Raw genomic sequence first — 16,261 nt, 5'->3', positions numbered from 1 at the left:
GCTGGGTGGGAGGCTGAGGGGTGGACTTGTTAACTCTCACATATGACCTTGAATGTTGATCTCTGAGGCTGGGGTGATACCTTGAAAATTCACTACATTTTTGTTACGAATTGACTGATTGTTTGGTGGCAGAAGTTGATAGGACAGGGGAATGTTTTTTCTTTGTGTACTGTGCTGAGCAGATTTACCTAGCAGGCATGGGTTATTGGCACTCATTCACAACATGGAACTAGTCACTGAACAGGTATCTTTTGGCTGCCTGCCAGGGGTTCAAGTGATGAACCAGATAGTCACAGTCCCTGCCCTCAAGGAGCTCAGAAAGAGTGAGAAGAGTCAATGAGTTAGGACAATACAGAGTGTCACGGCACAGAAGGAGCAACTGCCTAAAACCTAGATAATATGGCTTTTTATTTTAAAGCTGAATGGCAAAAACCACCAAAAAAAAAATTAAAAGTGATAAACTAGAGGAAAAATAATTTGCATAACTGAAGAGCTAAATGAATGCAGGGAGAAAAAAAAGACCTACTACTCAATAGAAACTGAGGCCAAAGCTACTGTGAGCAGACAATTCAATGAAAAGGAAATACAAATGGCTGTTAAACATATGAAAAGGTGCTCAACCTCACTCATAAGAGAAATGCAAATTGAAATTTCAATGGGATACCACTTTCACCTTGGCCAAGAACAAAGGTTGAGAACACTGTTGTGGAGAGCTGCAGAGAAAGGCCCTCTGGTATCTCTGCCGGAGTGTGCTTTGGAACAACTTCTGTGGGGCAAGTTGGCCATGGCTGCAAATTGTTAAATGCATATCTTTTGAGCCAGCAGTTCCAATGCTAGGCACTGTTATCCTGCAGACAAGTAAAACTTGCAAAATGTTATACTGTTAAGTGAAAAAAAGGAAGGTACAGAACAGTGCATATTATATGCTATCAATTGGGTTTATATCCAAAACCACATAGTTGTACCATTACTTTCTTAACTTTCCCCCTAATGCTGGGTGTGTTGTTTCCATGGTTTATTTTATCTATCTTTTAATCTATCTATCTATCTATCTATCTATCTATCTATCTATCTATCTATCATGTTTTTATGATTATAAGCAATGCTGGATAGACATCTTTTGTGCATGAAATCTTTGCCTACATCTCAGAAAATTTGGGGGCAGTCCAGATTACTGGCTTGAAGAGAATTTATGATAACAACCACTGTATCTACCATCACCATTTGTTAAGTAGCCTGTATTTTTTCCCTTCATCCTTACAACAGCCTGTGAGTTAGAGATTTGTCTCCTACTTGAGGAAAGGGGCTTAAAGGAGCTTAAATGAGTCAAAGTGACTTGTCCTGGGGCACACAGCTGGAATAGTGAGGATTAGGACTCACATCTTTTTGGCTTCCAAGCCTCTGCTTCAGAGTTCACTCATCTGTGTGGAGCATTTTTAAGGCTCTTGATAGATGTTGCCAAATTACTTTCCAGAAACCTCATATCAATTTACATGCCTACAGAGAGTGCCAAACTTGGCACACCCAGGCCAGTGTGGGGGATTCCACATTTTCATTTTGCTAGTTTGGAAGGGGAAAAAGGTCTCACACCTCTTCAATAACTAGTAGATCTGAACATTTTTCATATGTTTATTAGCTGTTTGTACTTTGCCTCATTTGTTCAGTGTTCGTGTTGGATTATATATTCTTTAAAATATATCGGACCTGCTTTAAAATGTTTCATGCCAATTCTTCTCTAGTCAGGTCAAAGCCCTCGCTCACGTGGGCAAAAGCAGCAGCCAGACAACCAAAAGGGCTGTCTCTGCTCCTTGTGTCCTTGGCTTTACACTGGAGATCCAAGTCCTGGAGGTATAGACCCTGGCGGTGGGAAAAATCGGGCACACTCATATGGAGAAATGTGGCAGCAAGGACTTGGATGTGATGCTTAAACAAAACGTGCACTACGATGTGCCATCTATGTATTAACTGCTTTCTGCTAGAGCAACAAATGTCTAGGGGCATCCTCAGTGGAACAGCTCTTTCCTTCAGCCTGATGTCAGGCTGGTAATGGCTCCGGGACGCTCCGGCTGGGAACCCCAGGGGCAGGGCAGAGCAGAGCTCCTCCAGGAGGGAGCCTGTCAGTTTCCAGATCCTTCTGCCCAATTTCCCTGCTTCCTTCTGTGCCGGCCACTGAGGTCCTGTCCGGGAGGAGAAAGGTTGGACGCGGGCTCCCCGATTGCGGAGGCACGGAGGCCAAGCCAGGCCCAGGCCCGGGTCGGCCTTCCTGGGAAGTGGTGGCCCGCCGGGCGGGGTTCCAGGAGGCAGGCCCTCAGGGAAAGGAGGCCGAGGCCTGGGGCGCCCAGAGGGCAAGCAGGAGGCTCCTGTCAAAGCCTGCTGCTCACTGCGAGTTTGGTGCGCCTGACAGCGGCCCTTAAGCAAGGTAAATTCTTTCAGAAAGGGACTCCTTCACACGCTGCCAAGACATCCGAGACATTCTTGAATTCACATCGAAATTAAAAGCAAAACAGCAGCGCGGCTAATTCAGCAACTTGCAGAGATGCAGCTGATGCTCCGGGCCTTCCGGCCCCCTCCCCCGCCTCGGGGAGGCCTCGTTGGAGTTATTTTGTATCCTGCGGCTCCGGGCCGCTTGCGATAGCTGAGTGACTTAGCTGGCTCGGTGGGATGCGGAATGACAAAGGCGCAGAGCATCGCTGGTGGCGGGGACGCCGTGAGGGCTGGCGGGGGAGGGCGCGGCACTCACGGCTTTGCGCCCAGGAGCCCCTGAGGCTTCCTGTCCTTGCTCGTCCTTCCTCTTCTCTCTGTAAAAGAATTCTTGTCGGAATTGAGGGATGAGTTTTAGTAAGCCAAAAAGTGGTTATTCCAATGTCCTCACGGCCTGGAGGAGGGTGGGCCTCTGGTCTTCCCAAGACCTGACCTGGGATGGTTCTTTTCTGTCACTGCCAGCAGCACCTTCTCTTTCTCCTCTTCACCAAGTGCCAGGACGCTTTCCTTCTGCCCCAGAGGCCATTTCGCCTTTCCTGGCCACCTGTCTTGGTGTCTTCCCATCCTTGGTGGAGCCAGCCTCCACTCTGCCCAAGAGCCTGGGGCCTCGTTTCGTGGGCGCCTCAGGGTTGCTTCTCATCCACAGGCGCCGTCTGGCCACCGCGAGGAAGGTGGGTTGCCCAGTGCCTGCCTGGATCCCTGAGCAGCCCCACGGGACCACCCTTAGGGAGTAGTGGCTGGAGGCCTGGGCTTTGAGTTCAGACTTAATGGAGGGACCAGACCGATAGAGGGAATTCTGACCTCCTGCCAACCACTCAACACCTCAGGGCCACAGTTTCCTTGTCTGTAAAATGGGGGATAATAGCAGTATTTAAAAAGGATTTTTGTGAGGTTCAAAGAGCCATTTCAGGGAAATCACTTAGAGCTGTAAGTACTTCGTAAGTGGTAGCTATTATTAATAATATTGTTATACCAAGCATTCCTAAAGCCAGGCTCAACCAACATGCTCCCTCTGGATGCTCCCACTTCAGCATCCAGAGTTCCCACACTGTTTATCCTGAGAGGTTTGAGTGGAGCCACAGAATTACACAACACATTGCCCAACGTGAATCCCCCTGCTCCTTCAATCGACAGGAGCAAAATACCCCTCCAGCTACCTTGCAAATCAGCTCTTAGGTCATTTGTCATTTCTTAGAGCTCCAAGACTGGGCTGAGAAGCTGAAAGAAAAAAAAAGGCACTGAATGGACTGGGGCAGAATTTCTTTTTCTTAAGAAGCAGTCGTTTTCCCAAGAAATACCCATATTTCAAAAAACTCAACTTAGAGTAGTGACGAAGTTAATTATTTGGAAGCCAACAAAGCCATGCTGAAGTACTAAGGTGATTCTAACTTAGTTTCTACTGTGTTCAGAAACACAGTAGATTGTAGCCTGAGAATGATGCTACTGCCCCAGGCTTTCCCAGCTTTTATTCCCGTAGAGAAAGTGATCTTCTTAGTTCCCTCCATCTCATCAACAGTTTTACTAACGGATTCTGGGGAAGGTCCAACCTAAAGTGATCATATATATCCATCATAATCACAGCCAATGGACAGTCAGCAGGGTTGCCTGGAGAAGAGGATAATTAGTGTGGAGGGAAGTACTTTTACCTCAATGACATAGTTAGTGAGATTTTAAAATGTATTTGTAAAGTATTACATATACAGAATATATTCATTTATGTTCTGCAACAGTACTACATGCTGCAGTAGACAAACTTCAACATACATCTCTTTGGCTTAACACAACAAAATTTCTCTCTCTTGTTACGTGTTACAGTTGTGGGGTGGGGGAGTCTGCTCCATTCAGTCACTCAGGGGTCTAGGCTGACAGTGGCCCTGCCAACGTGTAAGTCTTTATCTGGAATACATGGTTTGTGAGATGTTTTGGCAGGGAAAGAGAGCAATGGACAATAACCACCCTGGTTCTTAACTTCCTTGACCCAAAAGTAATACATATCATTCTGCTCATCATCCATTGGCTGAAGCTAGCCACATGATCTAACCTAACTGAAATGAAGTCTGTGAAATGTAGGGGAGCACAGGGAATACTGGTGAACACTAATCTCTCTGCCGTAGATTGAGATACTACAAACTACAAATAAACTGAACTTGGAATTGTTTCTTTAGGTCATTAGTTATGATTCAGAAAACAAAATCAGGAGCCACTGCAGGCTGTTTACTAAAGGCTATCATTTGATGTGTGGCATTGTAATTGAAAGAAAATGGAAGATCTCAGTCCCAGCTAGTAGATATGCCAAGTCACATCAGCCATTGAAGTGAGTCACATGGAGCAGAACAGTATGTGAAAAAACTCCAGAACGGGGTCGCTAAAACAGTTGTGGGAGTGGAGAGGAGCTCCTTAAAGTATGGGTATCTTGATCTTAGAAAGAGAGAAACAGATGGGAGTGGTTTCGTCCATGTATATACATATATACATAGCAGAGAAAACCCAAATATAATATATAATAAATAAAATACACCCATTGGTCAAATGTTGAAATGTCAAATGTTTAAGGACACTCCTCCAAAAATATACATAGCTTAAAAAAAGTGTTTTTTAGATTGGGTAACAGGAAGTACAATTTTACAATGGTAAGGGAATGTATTTATTCAACTTTCATATATTTAATGAGTGCCTATGAGATGTAAGACACTGTTTGAGAAACATTTAAGCTTATGATATTTACAGTTTAATTTATGAATTTTATAAGATAGGCTTTAGATAAGCAGATAGATAACAGATCCTTAACCTTTTATTTTACTCAACATCATTTTAAAAATTTTTTTATTGAAGTAAAGTTGATTTACAATGTTGTGTTACTTTCTGATGTACAGCATAGTGATTCAGTTATACGTATATATACACATATTCTTTTTCATATTCTTTTTTATCATAGGTGATTAGAAGCTACTGAATGTAGTTCCCTAAACAGTATTTATTGATACCATGTGCAAGGCAATTTGGGGAATATAAAGATGAACCGCCATGCCAACCTTGAAGGAGTTTCTTGCTGAGGTTGTTATGATCAAGCTCAACCATGTTCTCCCACAAGCAGTCTTGTTATTAATACAAGGAAAATTATGCAGCAGGTTAACTGGTTCACCAGGCTGATCCTCTTGACCTTCTCTGGGATGTTTTAGACTTGATACCTTGAATGGCAGATGTTGACTACATTGAGAACCTCATCTCTGGAAAGGCTAATTCAGGCTCTCTGTCTGCAATCTGTTGAAAAATTGGAATATTTCCAGACATGGAATGATTATCATACATGCAAACTCTCTGAGAGGTCCCAATATCCTAGTAAGTCCTAATAAGTTACTTTTTACTGCTTCAGTTTCCTTAGCTGAAAATTTTATCCCAACCTTCAGTCACAGTAGAAATATTAACTGAGGTAAAAAAAAAAAAAATTAAAAGAATACATGCCAAAATATTCTCTTTCAATGTCAGGACCTATGACTAATTCTCTCCCTTCCCCCCCTCTTTTTCTTTATTAGCCACACTTTTTATGACATATATAAAAATTTTACAATTAAAAATACAATAGAAAACAAAGTTATTCAGAAGTTTCACTCCATCAATTCTTTAGGCACTTTACATACAAGAATAATGACCTTTTGGGAACCACTGGGTAAGTTAACAATAAATTACTAAGGGCAGAGATTTGTAGTTTACTATTTAAATACATTATAGGATTTGGGGCCTGGCTAAGACTTTAGAGATGATGTAAAATAAATCCTCGATTTAATCTATTCATTCATTTAACAAATATTTATTGAGTATCTACTATGTACCAGGCAGTGTACTAGGCTCTGAGGACAAAGCCACCCATATGGAGCTCAGTCTCATGGAAAACCCAAGTTTTAAGACATTGCTACTCTGTGAATTATCCAAGGATGCACTTTAGTTGGTGGCAGAACTGGATAAAAACCTGGTGTCCTACTTTTAATTTGGTGCTTTCTTCCATATTCCTTGGTCATTGGCCCTCTGAGCTGTGTATTTTCTTTCTGTGTGAAAGATAGAATAAGAGAAAACCATCTTCAATTAATTGAGCACATTGGGTTGGGCATATTGGAGAAAATTGTTAATGGTTGGATTGACATAATCTATACTTCGGTATTCCTGGAAAAGTGTAAAATAGTCCAGTGAATCCTAAATGCTCTCTGGTCAGGTAGCCAGGCTCAGAGATGAAGTTTTACTGCCCACATTGAAGTTAAAAAAAAAAAAAGAAAAGAGGAAGAAAGAAAATGGATGTACATGTTGATGTTAAGTCACCATTTTCCTTTCATGGGGGGGGAACTATCCTTTATTCAGAGAGTCCTTTCATGTAATGATGCAGATAGTGGATGACAATTCGTTCTTTTTAAAAATGTCCTCATCAAAATTAAAAATTGGAAAATGACTGTCATTTTCTTCCAAATTTCAAAGTCCATAGGACTGGAAATTATTAAATTAAATATTGGGATAGTTCAATTTTTCTTTGCTATAGCCTGGTACTAAAAACTGAGTCTTTATTAAGACTCTCTTAAGTCTCAAAACAAAAACAAAAAGATCCCTGAGAACCCCGTCCTGTTAGCAACATTTGCTAATTTTATTATCTTTTACCACCCTCCTGTCTTCTTCAGAATTTCTCCCTTGAGGCTGAGGCATCCTCCTAGTTTATATAGATCAATGATTCTGTACTCTGACAGCACAAGGTATTTAAAAAAAAAAACTGACGAACAGGCCCCACCCCAATTATTCTTAAGTGGCTTCAGGTGCGACTTAGTGCGAGGCTGATTCAAAAGTTCCTCACGTGATTCTGTTGAGCAGCCAGGGACGAGGACCACAGGTACGGATGGTGTTTATTAAGTAGCTTCTATGTGTCAGGCACTAGGGCAGTTACAGATGAACAAACTGGACTGTACAGTAGAAAAGCTAATTAGGAAGACTGAACGACAGAATGTGACAACAGAGTATAGTAAGTGCTCTCTTTTATTCCGTAATTCAACAAATGATAACGGAGCACTTAACAGGTGCAAGGGCTGAAGTAAACGTTTGCTTCCAGTGCTGTGGGCTACCTGCAAAGACCAGGGAAACTGCACAGAGGAGGCTGCAGGGAGGCAGGGATTTGGAGGATTCTCTCCTCAAGGTAGAGAGGGTGGCACCGCTGCAGAGGGAAGAGCATGTGCTGGGTGCGGAGGAGTCTGTGGGGCTGGGAGAAGCTAGAGATGAGATAATGGTTGGGGGCAGATGTGCATAGCCTCAGAGGTAGACTAAGATGTTTAGACTTGGTCCAGGGTGCATTTAAAAGACACTGAAGGTTTTTAAGCAGGAACAAATGGGGTGTGAGTGCAGAAAACTGGTATTTAAAATAATGCAGGCTGTTCATACACAGCTATAGCTTGAATTTGCTAGCCTATTTTAAATTAATCTTTTTTCATCCCCCATCCCCCATGCCCTTGACTGAGGGAACCAGACACTGATCTTGTGGGGATAGTTTCCAGTTAAGGAAGAAAGAGGATTCCATGTGGCAGGCCCAAAGTTCTTTAAGTGACTGATTGAATGTAAATAGAATTCATCATGGGCTGTGGTCTAGACAGTCAGTTCAGGGTCCCTGCCTGCTGCCTCCTTACCCAATTTCTTTCAGAAGGACTTGATGTGTCTGTGGATGTGATCCCTCTTATCAGACTGTCTGACTTGCTTCACAGCAAGTAAACAAACCCAAAAGATCAAACCCTCCAGGTTCTCTTCAGCTCCTCAAGCTACTCTGCATTCTTTATCCTTACTCAGGACTCAAGGACAAATAGGTCAGAGCATGGAATCATCTGAGTACAAGGGACTATAACCTTCTGCCTAAGACGTGCACAAAAGAAACATTCCTTTCCCGTCAGGAAAGAAGAGGATTCAGCCTAGGCCAGTCAAATCAATGATCATAAGCTTCAAACCAAGCCATGGGCTAAAAATGTGGATTTGGGAGCCTCACTACAGACCTACTGAATCACAGTCTGGGGCTAGGCCGAGGAACCTGTGTTTTAAGCATTCACTTGCCAGAACATTCTGATGCCACTGATCTGTGGACCACACCAAGCAGTTCTGGCCAGTGGCGATGGCTGGCCACTGTTTGCGGGGAGGGAGGAGGACTGGTCAGTTGGGACCCTGGATTCATAATTTTGCACTATGCTTGGTTTTCAGTTCAAGTTTTTTCTGGGCCAACTACTTAACTGAGCTGTTTAGCTCAGCAGAGGACTTGTGATACCACAGATAAAAAGAAAGGTTTAGGAGTAAACATTAAGTATCTCTGGCTGTGTCCCTGTTATCCTTTCCAGTCCCACTTATCTGAAGAGCCAGGATTTCTCAAAGGACAAGTAAGCTTCGAGGAGAGTATCAATGGGAAAGCAACACATTCCCTTTCCCTGCCATGCCCCTGTTAGAGAACTAAGTTTGTTAAGAAAAGAAACTCAAAAGACACCTCAAGATGTTGAATAGACACTTCCCTCTTCTGTGTTTGCCAGCTCCTGGAGTTATAAGGAACACAAGTTTAGGCAAATAGGACCCATTTCTGTCTAAGATGTCTGTTCACATCTTGATGCACTGGAAATCCATGTGGCTAACTCATTAGTGATAACGAGTGTTAGATGCTCATAAATCTCCCACAATTCATTGGCTGAAGACATCTTAAATGGGGACTTTTGGCTTTTATTGTCTTTGGTTGCTTCTTTAGCATACTTTAGTTTGAGTGTACAGATTTGGGGTTTTGAAACTTGTTTTTAATTAAGATATGGTTTATTTTTATTGCTTGAGATAAAATGCAGTCTGGGGTACTCAAGTCTAAGTTACAAAATAAAGTGCATCTGGGCAGACCATAGGGGAAAAAAAAAGAACATAAAGGCTGAAGTATCTGCCAGGATTCTTTAGTTTATTTAGTAACTTCTTGGAAAATAAAAACCCCAGCACCTGCATTAAATAAAAAAAAAAAAGCACACCTTATAAATGTCCTTTTCTTTGAAATACCTAAATGAACTAGACTGAATTATGAACTAATGGCTTGTAAAAATTCACCTTGAGTCAGCTACTGAAGATACCAAATAAAAGAGGTAGAGAGAGACTAGGACGAAACCCAACCTGCTATTTGTTTGTTTGATCAGTAATGTAACTCAAAAGTAGCCAAGCCGATGGCTGACGGTGGAGCTTTCCCTGTTTTGTTTCCCTGAGCTGAGCCTGTGAATGCCAAGATTTAATCTAGAGAGGTCTGTGTTTTAAAAACAACCAAGTAATAAAACACCTATAAAAGGGATTTATAATGGAACCGGTGACAGTTTTCAGTGTAGTATTACAACGCTTCTGCTCCCCCTCTCCCCTTTTTTATCTTTTTATCCAACTCTGTGCCCTTTGTCTTAGCTCCTTTCTCACCTTGCTGCCAAGAAGCATATAAGTAGGGGCAGCTCACACCTCAGGGAGGCAGACCATCTTTAAAAAGTGAAGTGTGTGTTGAGCTCTGCATTCGATGACTGGGCTGTGCTGCATGTTTTGTTTGAGAGAAGTTGCTCTAACACAGTACCTGCCTAGTTTGCACAGTGGTTTCCAATGGAAAGTTGAAGATGCTGCTGCTTAAGTAAGTCAGTGCCATGAGGATGCTAGACTCAACCAGGGCAGGAAACCTGGGGACTCCTTTCCCTGGCACCTGGTCACCCTGCCAGGGCCCAATATTGCCCTGAGACAGACTTCAGTCAACAGGTGGTTTTCCACCGAGGCCACCATGCCTTTAAGTTGGTTCTTTTACAAAGCCATAGTTCTCCTCCCCCTCACGAAGAAATGGCGCCTCGGAAGGGAAACTTCGTACTCAAACTCTGTAGAAGCCATTTCTCCAGCCTACTTTTCCTATTTTCTGAAGTCTCCACTGCCAGCATCCCACCCATCTCCGCGAAGAACGAGGGGCTCTCTCTTCAGAGTCTGGAGGGCGCTGGGAGGCATGTGGGCAGCGTCAGTGTGGCCTTGCCTGGGCGGCCAGAGGAGCCCCCAGCCTCCCTATTGTGGGCCTCAGGAACTCGGGGGGCCCAGGGGAAGCCTGGAAAACCGAACTTCGCCATCAGCCTTCCTTCGAGCGCTGGCTAGAGGAGAGGGGGGGAAGGGCCCCCCAGCCGTCTCCCCCCGCCCCCCAGCCCCTCTGCCATCCGGCTGCACCGCCCAAGAAAGCACTCTGAACGCAGCTCAGAGCTCTCCAGTTCCTCGCAGGCCGAGAGAGGGCATCTTGAGGGGCAGCTTCCCCCTCCAGACCGCGTCTGACATCCCCACTCCCACCCAAGGATGCCGCCGCTGTGCCCTGTCCGCAGTCGCTGAATGTCACTGCTCCCTCTTCCTCCTGAGGCATCCCTCACCCCAAAACTGCCGCGATCGCCCGAGGGTGCAAGGCCCGGGCAGAGGACGAAGTTTGGGGCCCACAGCGGCGGGAGGGGGGCGCGTTGGCGAGGACCGCACCTCTCAGTCCCAGCCCTGGCGGGCACACTCCCCGCCCCAAACGGCCCAGGCGTCCCCATCCTCCCGCGGACACCGGCATCCCCGCCCTCCCCCGAGGGCGGCAAGCGGAGCCCCCCAGGGCGGAGGCAGGTACCCCCGGGGCGGGGACTGGGGCGGGCGGGGTCCAGGCTGCGCCCCCGGCCGGGCCGGGCGGGCTAGCTGGCGGCGCGGGGGGAGAGGGGCTGGGCGGCGCTGCCTCGGGCTCTGTGCGCTGCAGCCCGGAGCCGAGGAGGAGGAGGCGGAGGAGGAGAAGGAGGCGGCGGCGGTGGGTCCCGGGCGGGGGGAGCGCGGCGCTGCGGACCCGGGCGGCTGGCAAAGGACGAGGCGGAGGCTGAGGAAGGCAGCGGGGAGACCCAGGCTGCAGCAACAAAGGGCAGCAAGCGATTGGCCGGGCTGCAGGCGAGGTTAGCCGGGGACCGGGGTGGCTGGAGGCAGCGGCGAAAGGTGCACGTGCTTGCAGACACGGGCGAGTGTGGAGCCGGGGGGTGCACGCCCGGCGGGTAGGGGCTTGCTCCCCGTCGGCGTGGGATGGCGAAGAGGCTGCAGCGACATCGTTCTGCTTGCACCCGGCCTGGGGCTTGCAGGGTAGGGGTGCGTGGGGGGTAAGGATGCGAGCCAGGGGGCGGGCGAGTAGTCGCCCGGGACAGGACGGGAGAGGGTGGAGGAGGGGGCGGGATGGAACGCTCCGGGCGGCGCGCCCGTCCGCGCGCTCCACCGCAGGAACTGGCGACTGAGAACCTCGAATTTTAACTTCGCGTGCCCGCCCGCGCGCGCCCGCCCGCGCCCACCCCTAAATCCTGCGGCCGCCGCCAGCGATCAGCTCTCACACAAACTTTAGCTGCGGGCTAGGGGGTTTGGGGTTGAGTGGGGGAGGGGAGAGGGAAAAAGCCCTCTGATTGGCGTTGTCTGCAGCCAATAAGGCCAAGCACCTCTCTTGAGAGTAGACCCAATCCTTTCTAAAGGTAGAGGGGGCGGGTAGGTGGAAGTAGAGGTGGCGCCGTGTCTGGAAGAGAGAAAAAGGGGTGGACCAATGGGTGCCCAGAAGAGGCGGGCCCAGCGGTCTGTTGATTGGTACTGGCAGTGGACCCTCCCCCGGGGTGGTGCCGGAGGTGGGGATGATGGGTCGAGGGGTGTGTCTATGAGGAGACGAGATGACCGGCAGGATCCTGCCCCAATGGGCTGCAGAGTACTTAGTGTGTGTGTGACGGACAGAGCCGTAGGCCAACGGGTGGCCCTAAGTATCTGCGGTCTCGTCCAATGGAGCAGCACCGGGGCGGGGCCGCGGCTCCGGTTTAATGAGACTCCATTGGGCTGTAATCAGTGTCATGTCGGATTCATGTCAACGACAACAACAGGGGGACACAAAATGGCGGCGGCTTAGCTCCTACCCCTGGCGGCGGCGGCAGCGGTGGCGGAGGCGACGGCACCTCCTCCAGGCGGCAGCCGCGGCTTCTTTCTCTGGTAGCGGCAGCGCCCCCGGCAGGCGCGGTGGCGGTGGCGCGCGGCCAGGTCTGTCACCCACCCCGTGCGTTCCCAGGGGGAGGAGACTGGGCGGGAGGGGGGCGGGAGGGGGGAATCGGGGGCTTGTGACGCCCCTCCCACAGGCCTCCGCGCGAGGGTCACCGCGGGGCCGCTCGGGGTCAGGCTGCCCCTGAGCGTGACGGTAGGGGGCGGGGGAAAGGGGAGGAGGGACAGGCCCCGCCTCTCAACAGGGCCTCCAGGGCAAGGGGCGGGGCTCGAGGGTGGAGGGGCGGGGCGATATAAAGGTTGGGGCGGGGCTCGGGTGGTCGGAAGGCGGGGGTTTGGAGGGGTTTTCTGAGTGGGAGTGGCCTGATAGGAACAGTGGGGGGGCCAGTGAGTGTCCAGGAAGGACTAGTGAGGGGGTGGATGGGAGGGGATACTGGAGGTGTTCCAGCAGGTGCAGAGGGAGAGTAGGGAGAGGTACAAAATTGGAGATGTGGAAGGGGGACCGAGGGGCAGATGAAATGATGCCCAAGGATGAGATTGCAGTTATCGGGGGGCAGAGTAAGAATGGGTTTGGGTGTGGTGAATGTGAAGTAGAGTTGAGAATGCAGTGCAGAGTAGATACTGAATTGGGGCAAGATATCGGGGAAATAGAAGAACACTTACTGTAGTGGGAAGGAAGTATCTGGATGAATGGGCATATTGGAGTAGAAAGGAAATTTGCTAGCTTTGGGGTATATGAAGCATTAAAAACACATGGAAGGATGCGATGGATATAGTCGGGAGAGTGAAAAATAAGACAGCAAAGCATTGTAACTGAGTGTACTTCAATTAAAAAAAAATAAGAGAGCAGAGCAGACTTAAATGTGAGGGGAGGCTACCTAGAACTTGCAAAATACATCTAGCAGAAAATTTCATGAGGTTGGGAGATTCAGGGAGTAGGAAAAAGTGACAGGTGTGAATAGAGAGGGGTGGAGCTGAGCAGTAGGTCTGGATGAATGTGATTTGTTGGACTGCACCAGAAGTGAGGATGGGCAAAGGAAGGTATTAGTTTGGGAGACAGGGTTGCTTGATAGGTTGGGTTTTTGGGGTGTAACTTGAGCTGGAGTCAGGAATGGGGGAACAGTGTGTCTGTCTCAGGGAGAAGCTCGATATACTACCTTGGGAAAGGGCATTGTGTATTTTTTAATTTGTAAGTACTTCGGTCTGGGTGGAGTGCAGGGAATGGTGGGAGACAAGAGGCAAAGGCACAGGAGGGGCTAGATTACAAATGTGGGAAAGAGGAAAAGAGAACCAGTGAACTGAGTCTGGGGTGGAGATATCAGGAAATTCAAGGTAAAAAGTATATGAAGAATCCATATATGGACAGGAGGTGGGAATAGCAAGTGGGAATTAGTTATGCTGGGATAGTGTTAGTTTTGTGGTGCTCCAAGAAAGGCATCTTTTTGTTTTGTATGACTTTGAGTAAAGTACTGTCTTGTGTACTCTAGATTTTCTGGGATAGCCCTGAAATAAAACACCCCATTCTTTTCTTATTCATAAATTCTACACAGATTTATCAAAATTAATTGGGGCAATTTTTTCCATGTTTTTAAGAAGGAAAGGATAATATTGCAAGTTTCAATAAAGGATAAGACTCTTACCTGAGAACTTCTACTTTGGGTTGAAGTGATGTGAAGGAAGGTGAAATGATGGTTTAAAAAAAGAAAGAAAGAAGGAAAAGATAGAGGCAGAGGAAGGAGGAACTTAGGGGGATGACTGGTGACTGGCTGGTGGTGCTGACATGGTCAGTTGAAGTTCTGCCTACCAGCCAAACTCAGGCCTTTGAGTAGAGTGGATGTCCGGTCATTGCTGTTATACCAGATGTTTATCTCTCGTGCTGCTTGTGAAGATAAGGTGGAAACTGTCTGATGGAAGGCATGACGTGAGTGAAAGGTAGAATAAAGTGACTACTGGAAGTTGAGGAAGTTCGGTAAAGTCCTTCAGAAACTTTCATGGACTTTCGAATACTGGTTAGAAGACAACTTAACCAACTGACCTGACTTTATTAATTGCCAGTATTCTCAGCTGGTGACTTTTCAGTCTCTTAGATAGTTCTCTACCCAGTACTTTCAGTTTTCTTGTATACAGATGCCTGTGCTTTTATAAAGTGAGAGAAAAGGAATTGTTTTATGAAAGCAGGGATGTGTGAGCTATAGTGATGAGTCTTTGCTTGTAAAGTGGTAAATGATGCATAGATGGAAAAGCGTGGGGAAGGGATATTTCTTCTCTGTGATGCTTTAGTTTGTATTTCCAGAGCACCTTTAAGCACCTTTTCATAGGATGCCCGCAATCTTGTACAATTTTTGTATCATTGGTTTCACTGTTGCTGGATATTTGAGTTGTTTCTGGTTTGTGGAAACTGTGAACTAAGCTGCTGTGACTGTTCCTGTCCCTGTCATCTGGTGCACATGTGCACAGGTCTCTCTAAGCTGTACTCCTGGGAATGGAATTGCTGGGTCATAGGCAGGGTGACTGTTTATGCCGGCTTTTGCCTGTTGTCCCTGTGTAATTAGTAATATAACACCTTTATTTCTCAGAAGTGTCTGGATTTGGATGATGAGTTGTAAGGTTGCCCTAGTCACGGGGTTCTTGTCTTCAACTTTACCAGGTACCAGTTGGACTGTTTTCCAAAGCAGTGTACCAGGTTACACTCCCTCCAGTGATATATGAGAGTTCCCGGGGCTTCTTGTCCTCACCAACTTGACTCAGTCTTGTTAGTTATTCAAATTAGCCAAACTGGTAAACCTTGTATTTACCTGATTAGTAATCAGATTGAACAGCTTTTCGTGTATTTATTGGCTATTTGGATTTCCTCATTTGTAAAGTTCCTGTTCAAGTCTGGCACCCCCCTCCTCTTTTTTTTTTAATTGAGCCTTGTGTCTTTTATTGCTATTTAGAAGTTCTTTATTTCTTCTGGATACAAATTGTTTGTCCTGGGTGTATGTTGCACATGGCTTCTTCCATTCTCTGGCTTGCCTTTTCACTCTCTTTATGATGTCTTTTAATGACCCAGAAGTTCTTACTTTTAATGGAGTCAAATTTATTGGCCTTTTCTTTATGGGTAGTGCTTTTTGTGTCTTCAGACTTTTTCCTACTCTTAGGTTAAGTAGATATTCTCCTATGCAGTATTACCTTCTAAAAGCTTTACTAACCTTAAAAGATGTATGATTATGAGTAAAATACACTCTTCTTGACACCATCCTCACCATTACAAATCTATTTTTGCTTTTCTTCACTTTCTTCTGTTCTCTGTCTTGCATTTTTACTTGTCTGCAACTATAACTAAGAGCCAGGTGCTGACTTCCCTGTCTCTTAGGAGAAAATGGTCATATAGACAGAAGTTCAGCCAGATTAGATTTTACAGCTCTCCAGCTGACTGTACTGCTCTTTTTCCTTTTATGAGCTAGCATTTTATTGTGTTCCTGCTCTGTGTCTGCCCCCATCCTTGGTTCTTTCATATTTGTTATCTCTTTTATTCCTCTACAATTCTGCAAAACAGGGATGTATTCTCATCTTTACAGACAAGAAAACTGAGACTTAACTTGATTCAGTAACATGTTCAATATCCCACAGCTCAGGTAGCTGGCAGAGTGGGGACTTGACCCCTGAACTCTCTAGATCCATCTCATCATAGCACATCTCCTTGTTGAATAAGATTTCAAGAGCCTATTTGATAAGATCCAAACCCAATGAGAATAACTTTCTTACTTCTAATGTAACGTGTCCTACTTAAAGCACACAT

At 46.5% G+C, this 16,261-nt stretch overlaps 1 protein-coding gene and 1 long non-coding RNA gene across 8 annotated transcripts in view; one reads left to right on the top strand and one right to left on the bottom strand.

The window, feature by feature from the left end:
* Positions 1-5,438: 5,438 nt before the first annotated feature.
* LOC140699309 (uncharacterized) lies at positions 5,439-12,541 on the bottom strand. The gene is made up of 3 exons (XR_012077367.1): positions 12,402-12,541; positions 6,461-6,524; positions 5,439-5,742 (listed from the first exon to the last, which is right to left on the bottom strand). It is a non-coding gene; the product is annotated as an uncharacterized lncRNA (long non-coding RNA).
* The window catches only part of KAT6B (lysine acetyltransferase 6B), a 161,225-nt gene continuing 156,185 nt past the window's right edge, over positions 11,222-16,261 (top strand). For 3 of the 7 annotated variants that reach the window (XM_072971267.1, XM_072971266.1, XM_072971264.1), the window contains exon 1: positions 11,222-11,417. The gene's annotated coding sequence lies outside the window, so the exon portion shown is untranslated. Of the gene's footprint in view, positions 11,418-12,305; positions 12,523-14,391; positions 14,413-16,261 lie in introns of those variants that run through there. The other 4 variants (XM_006211591.4, XM_006211592.4, XM_006211593.4 and 1 more) reach the window with 4 other exon arrangements.

Source organism: Vicugna pacos, chromosome 11, assembly GCF_048564905.1.
Source record: "Vicugna pacos chromosome 11, VicPac4, whole genome shotgun sequence".
Classification (NCBI taxonomy): domain Eukaryota; kingdom Metazoa; phylum Chordata; class Mammalia; order Artiodactyla; family Camelidae; genus Vicugna; species Vicugna pacos.
Note: the sequence above shows the minus strand (reverse complement) of the source record. Positions and strands in the feature narration are given on the sequence as shown.